We start from the raw sequence: 6,770 nt of genomic DNA on the forward strand, positions 1-6,770 counted from the left end.
ACCCGACCCAGATGCCTCTGCCTGATCTCCAACCTGCAGATGTATCTGTAAAGATGCTGGGATCTGTACCTGCAGATGAGAGAATAAAATGCGAAAATAGTCGTCCTGACGGGCCATGTGGGCCCGCATCTCTGTCTGCAAAGCCAGCTGCTGCTGATGAAGTGTGTGACATCCCTCGATTTCGGGTCAAATGGTATTTATTTTGTATTTGTTTTTCTGTTGTAAACCGACCCGATTTATATCCCGAATATTTCAAATATATAAAATATTGGATTTTATGTTACTAAAACATTCCCTCTTGTCTAATTTGAAAAACCCTTTTTACGGATTCGAAAACGGACTTAAAACGCTCAAGATACATCAAAAAAGAACTACCGGACGAGAACAGAAGTGCTAACCAGCAGCAGCCCCATTTTTTTTTTTTTTTTTTTTTTTTTTTTTTGTTTTGTGACTTGTCTTGACCCCTCTTGCATGCAAACCTTGATATCACACCCCATGTTTAACCCTTTCAACCCACCCTATATATACACCCATATCCCCTTCATTAATCCTTGCTCATTCATCTCTTTCTCTACAAATTCTCAAGCATTCAAAGGTGTTATTCATATTTTTTTTGGCAGTTTGACTTTCCAAAGTCAAACTGACCATAGTCTTACATTATAATCAACTTGTTAACACTTATTTATACTTGAAGATTGTTATACAACATATATATAATAGCACCCTTTGTACCTTCGGTGGGCATTTCTCCGGTCTCGGTAGGTTAAGTGTCCGGCCCATAAGACAAAGCTACATGGAGGACTCGTAGTAGTCCTTGATTATATATATTTTCCGCATCTAACTATCAAACTTGTTATACTTGTTTAACTTCTGCTCATCTTAGTTCTTGTATTAAACGAAAATAAATGATAAGAAATGTAAACAATTTAAAGTTTTGGTTTAAAATGTAAATATTTAAGAAATTATAATAATAGAACTATTATTATAATTTCTTAAATATTTACATTTTAAACCAAAACTTTAAAATTGACTTCCAAGACAACTTTTCTAATACAAGACTTCTTCTCCTTTAGGCTTCGTTCGTTAAACTCATCGTTCCGGTTAATCTCCAAATCATCAAATCTTTCAAATTTATTACTTGAATGTGAGTACTTTCATCCCCCGTTTTCACTCTTTTATATTTTGGGGGTGACATTGCAAACTTATTCAAATCCAAATGATTTATACTTGAGTCTTAAACCACAAACTTTATTGTATACTTTACTTAAATAAATTCTCGATTTGGTGACTATATGCTTATATGCTTGAGTGCTAATGTGTTTACCGCTTTTGAATGGTTGATTCATAAATCCGAGTATATCTGGCATCCCCTTATAGAAAGGTGTCGTTAATGCATTCTTATTAATGATTTCTTACAAAATCCGAGTATATTTGGCATCCCCTTATAGAAAGGTGTCGTTAATATATTCTTATTAACGATTTCATTTATCTAAATTGTTGCTATTATTTATTGTTTTGTATACAAGTTGTGGAATTTCATATTATATATCTATTGTTCAAAAACAATGAAATTGCTCACCAACCTTTGTGTTGACAAAATCTATTTTTGCAATGTTACAGGTTTGACTTTAGGTTGACTCGAGGACTTGAAGAAAAAACGTTATCGAGGCTATTAGGATATTAGCAAAATGAACATTATATTATTTACTATGATTTGAATTCGGTTATTGTATGAACAAGTTATGTAACTCTTTGTGTTTTTATGAGTTTAAATGAGTTGATTAAATATTGTCACTTAATAGTGTCGTGTGCGATGAACAATCGGTTGCGCCCCGACGTTTCCATTATGGTCGGGGTGTGACAAAGTGTATCCAATGTGACTGGCTGCTACGGCTGTTGTGGCTGGCGGAGTGGGTGCTGCTGCTGAGGTCTCATGATATGGGGGACAAAGACGGGCTGTCGGTGAGTCGGGATACCCATTTGAAGCGCGACAGTCGCGTCTGTCCCCAGAGGTGGTGGTGCCTGAGGACCCTGTCGGACCGGGACGAGCGTAGGTGGATCATGAAGCTCATAGTACCTGGCCCTCTGGGCGTCCTCCAAATCATATAGGGTCGTAGCAGGCCCTCGGGTAAAATAATCAAGCGGGTAACGATCGAATACCCCGAGGCGCTCTGCAATACGGGTGATGTATAGCCCCATAGCCAACTGGGCTGACCGGCCCTGCCAACTACGGCTCCGGGAGAACGACGAGAGAAGCAGCGTCGCTATATTGGCCTCCCGGCCCGTGATCATCGATAGCAAAGCAAAAAGATCAATGTTGCTGCACTTCTCATGGCCTGAATGACGGCCCACGATAGAGCAAGCAACAATGCGGTGAAGGTATCGGTGGACGGGGTCCCGAATGGACGACTCGACAACGGTGCTCGAGTGGGCCCCGTCCGCTATCGTAGCCCAGAACTGGCCCAACTGGGCCTCGGTCAGCCAAAACTCTCGATCTTTCTGCGATCGGAGAGTATAACCCCGAACGCTCGTAAGGAACGCCGGGTTCAGCAGCTCCTCGGCGGTGTAATAGCCGATGGCCACGGCGAACTAAGGCACAGACATCTCAAATATCTGTCGGCCCAAGGCAAATGACACCGCAAAGGGCTCAGAGAAATTGGTGGATGTGTGTCTGAAAGTGGAAAAGAACTCACGGGTGAGCTCAACGTACTGTGCCGAGTCACAAGTGAGGACCTGGACCCACCGATCACTCAACATAGCCCGGACGGCCGCCTCCTGGTCTACTGAACGAAGTAGTCCCCAATCGATCGTCCAAGGTCGGAGCAGCTGCATCGCCATGAAGCGGCGATACAAAGTCTGCTCCTCCGACAAAGGAGCGAATCATAGAATGATATGCGGGATCAGGCAGCCATCCCCCATGATCCACTCCCGAACCGTATCGGGGGTGATCAGGATCTCGTCCCATCGTACCTGATGACTCGTGGTGGGCGTACCACGGGTTTGTGGGGGCTCTAGAGAACCTCTTGGACGGGCTACGGGACCACGTCGTCCTGCGCCGGCTGGTCTCTGTCGCTTGCGCCCGGCGGCGACTGACGAAGGTCCTGGAACGTCCGACATACTGCACGACAGAAATAAAACATCAATATTAGACACGAAAAACGAGAAAAAATCGGGATAACCTATTTACATCTATAAGAAATCCAGGTATCTCCGCCCGAATGGAGATTGAGTACGGGCGGATAACCCAAATACGAGTAACGCACAAAATCCCGAAAACTCGACACTACACACGACTCGACTTAAACAAAACTGACTCGAACAGACAGACACAACGGACAATCGTCTCGAAAAACGTGCACACAACTAACACAATCGGGATTCACAAAATCGAGCGAATTGGGTCTCGAGATCCATTTATATTATTATAATAGTATTAACTTATATTTTTATATTATATTAAAATATTATTAAATTTGTAGATTAATTAATATTATGTATATGGAGAAAGTGAATACGGTGCTGTTATACACCCAACCATACACGCAAAACTCACCAAAACTACGTAGTTTTGATTAAAACTAAACAAACAACTTCATTTTTCCTCTAGCCAAAAGACACACAATTTCTGCATCTGCTCTGTCCCTCTTCCTGGCCAATATCCTCTCAAATATTCACATCTATAGCATGTTCTAAATTGATTAAGAATCACAATTACCCACGAACCCTAATATTTCATCTATTTACTTGTTATATTCCAATAAACAAAATCATTACTGCTCAAGAACATTAAGGTTTGCTCAATTCCATTTAGCTATGTACATACCAGAATCTCAATTACAGATACGATTGATATAATTTCTCAAAGGATAATATTTTAAGCAATGTGCAAATCCATCTTTAAATTAAAGGTAATAAAATCACGAGCTTGAGTGTAAAGACCTGTGATGCATCTCAATTAAAAAAATGTTTGTTAATTTCTTAACCTAAAATCAATCAGTTGAACCTTCACGTACTATCAATTCCAATTTTTATTGAACCTTCATAATACTAACTTGCATAACCATATACCAAATGTTTCACTCTGAATCTTAGAAGAATTTTGGGGAAAAAAAACAATGAAATAGTTATCGATGTTGGGGTAGCAAGAAGAAAGGAAGAAAGATCAGTACCAATGGAGATAGGGGTGTTTGGGTGAGCTTTTTAAATTTGCTTATTTGCTTGTTTACTTGTTGAAAAGCAAAATATGTTTGGCAAAGCTCTTCCAAAAGCTTCAAATTGGAGCTTTTCAAAAGTTGCTTTTGCTTTTCAAAAAGCAATTTAAAACGCTCAGCCAAGCACCCCCATAGTTTAGTAATCAAGAGATTTTATTTTTAGGGATTTTTATCAAAACTACGTAGTTTTATTGAGTTTTACGTGTAAGGTTGGGTGCATAACAGCACCGTATTCACTTTCTCCACCCCTATGTATATATATTAAATTAGTACATTTTAAGAAAAGATATATATTATTATAATATTAAATTATGTTAATGTATTAGAAAAATATTATTAATATTATTATTATTAATTAATTAAAATATGAAAATATTTTTATGTGATATTATATATAAGATATTACAATTAATTTTTATAGTTTTTATTTTAAAATAATATTATAATATTAAAATACATTAAAATAATAATAAAATTTTAAAATTTTTATTTTTCTTAGTTAAGTTTACTTTTATTATTATTATTATTATCAATTTTCGAATTAAGAAACCCGACCCGGTACCCGAACATTTAAACATAACCCGAGACAAACTCCAATGATCATCACAACCAATGTCTCGATCAAAACCCGCCTAACAGCAAACAAAATCAAACTCAACCATAATCGCTAATAATTTAAACATAAACACGGTTCAAGAATCGACTCACCCCAATTGAACTAACCCTACACCAACTAAAATCCTGACACTCAAACTATAACCAACTAACCTCGAAGTCGGAATACAAAGAAATAGATGATGAATGATGGAGGTAGGGGACGGTGGTGGTCGGCGATGATGGTGGATGGTAGTGGCGGTGGTGAGATGATGACGGTGGTGCGGTGGTGGTTGATGGTGGCCGGAGAGAGAGACGGTGATATGGGAGGTGGGAAGGCGGTGAAATATATATAGATATAAATATAATATATTAAATAAAATAAAAAAATTCGGATTATCCATGGCCGATGGCGTAGCGTGATGGGTCACGGACACTGGAATCGCGCTACGCGACCCAATTCTGGTCATATTAGGGTTTGACCACCATCGCGTAGCGCGATGGTGGCTGGTCTGGCGTAATCGCGCTACGCGATGACGTCAGACGTCTAGGATGCCAAGTCAATCATCGCGTAGCGCGATGGTTAACCTTCCAGAGCCATCGCGTAGCGCGATGGTCCCCAGAGAACAGAAAGTTTTTGCCATTTTTGCGTCGGGCATTTTCCGACCCGGTCACTTTTCGACATCCCGACATCACCCTGAACACGTTTCCGAAGTCGAAATTTGCAATGCGTACCTGGATTGACGTGAAATTGACCAAATGCTTACCGAACCTCCATGATGCACACTTCACCAAAAGCCTCCCCACACTTGGGATTTACTGCACATAACTCAAGACAAAAGTCAAACAACGACTCGACAAACATAAAATAAAATGGAACACACTTACAAACCCCGGGTTGCCTCCCGGTCAGCGCTGAATTGCGTGTCTACAGCTCGACAATGCCTCGAATGCTTCAAGAAGTTCCATAAACCGATGAAGTCACCCTAGAACTCACCGATTTCTTTTCTCTCTTCCCTTTCCTTACTGTCGGTTTCTCTCCATCTTTCATCTTAACTCCTCTCTCATTCCAACCTTTCTTCTCACTGCTACCTTTCAGCTCGTTCCTGTTAGTTACAAAACATCCCTCTCTTGTATGATTTGTCCACGATGGTACACACTTGTCAACAAGAGGGTTAGTAGCATTTTCAAACAATAATAACCGCTTAACACGGTTCCCACACTTAATGCCCAAAAATCCCTCAGCACAATCAATTACCGCATGTGCTATAGCAAGGAACGGTCTGCCCAATATGACTTCAGATTGTTTAATATTACCCCTAGCATAATCAAGTACAAGGAAGTCAACTGGGTAGCAAAAATCGTCCACTTGGACCATTACATTAGTGACCATGCCCCGGGGGTGTGTATGAATTTGGTTCACCAACACCACGGTGGTGTTTACACTCTCAAACGGGCCAAACTCATACTGATCATATAAACTGCCGGGCATGACACTAACACATGCTCCAAGATCTAGAAGTGCCCGATCAGTTTTAAAATCTCCAATTTTAATTGATAAAAATGGCACTCCCGGGTCTTGGAGATTACTTGAGGTGGTATTATCCTCCACCTCATCGTCTCCCGTGTTGGTCAATTTGGCGTTTAGACATTTTTCACAAGTGCAGTTTTCACAAAAAGTTAATTCATCTGTTTTTAATTTCACTTCATTTTGGAAAACCATTTCATTTTGACCAACACCTTCATTCTCATCACTAACATCATTTACCACCGCCTAAACAAATTGCAGTGGGGACTCAACTTCAACACAGGTAATTTCAAAATGAGGTACAAGACTTACCGCATTAATGTGCAAACTATTACCTTTCTTCGAGCTTGAGCTGGCATGTTGCAGGTTTACTATGGTATCGCTCGGTAGCTGACCCGCGTTCTTCTGAAATCTCGCCACGTCTGCTGCGAGCTGAC

This window comes from Bidens hawaiensis, unplaced genomic scaffold, assembly GCF_021521415.1.
Source record: "Bidens hawaiensis isolate Kalapana, Puna unplaced genomic scaffold, B.hawaiensis_p1.1 tig00015256_1, whole genome shotgun sequence".
Taxonomy (NCBI): domain Eukaryota; kingdom Viridiplantae; phylum Streptophyta; class Magnoliopsida; order Asterales; family Asteraceae; genus Bidens; species Bidens hawaiensis.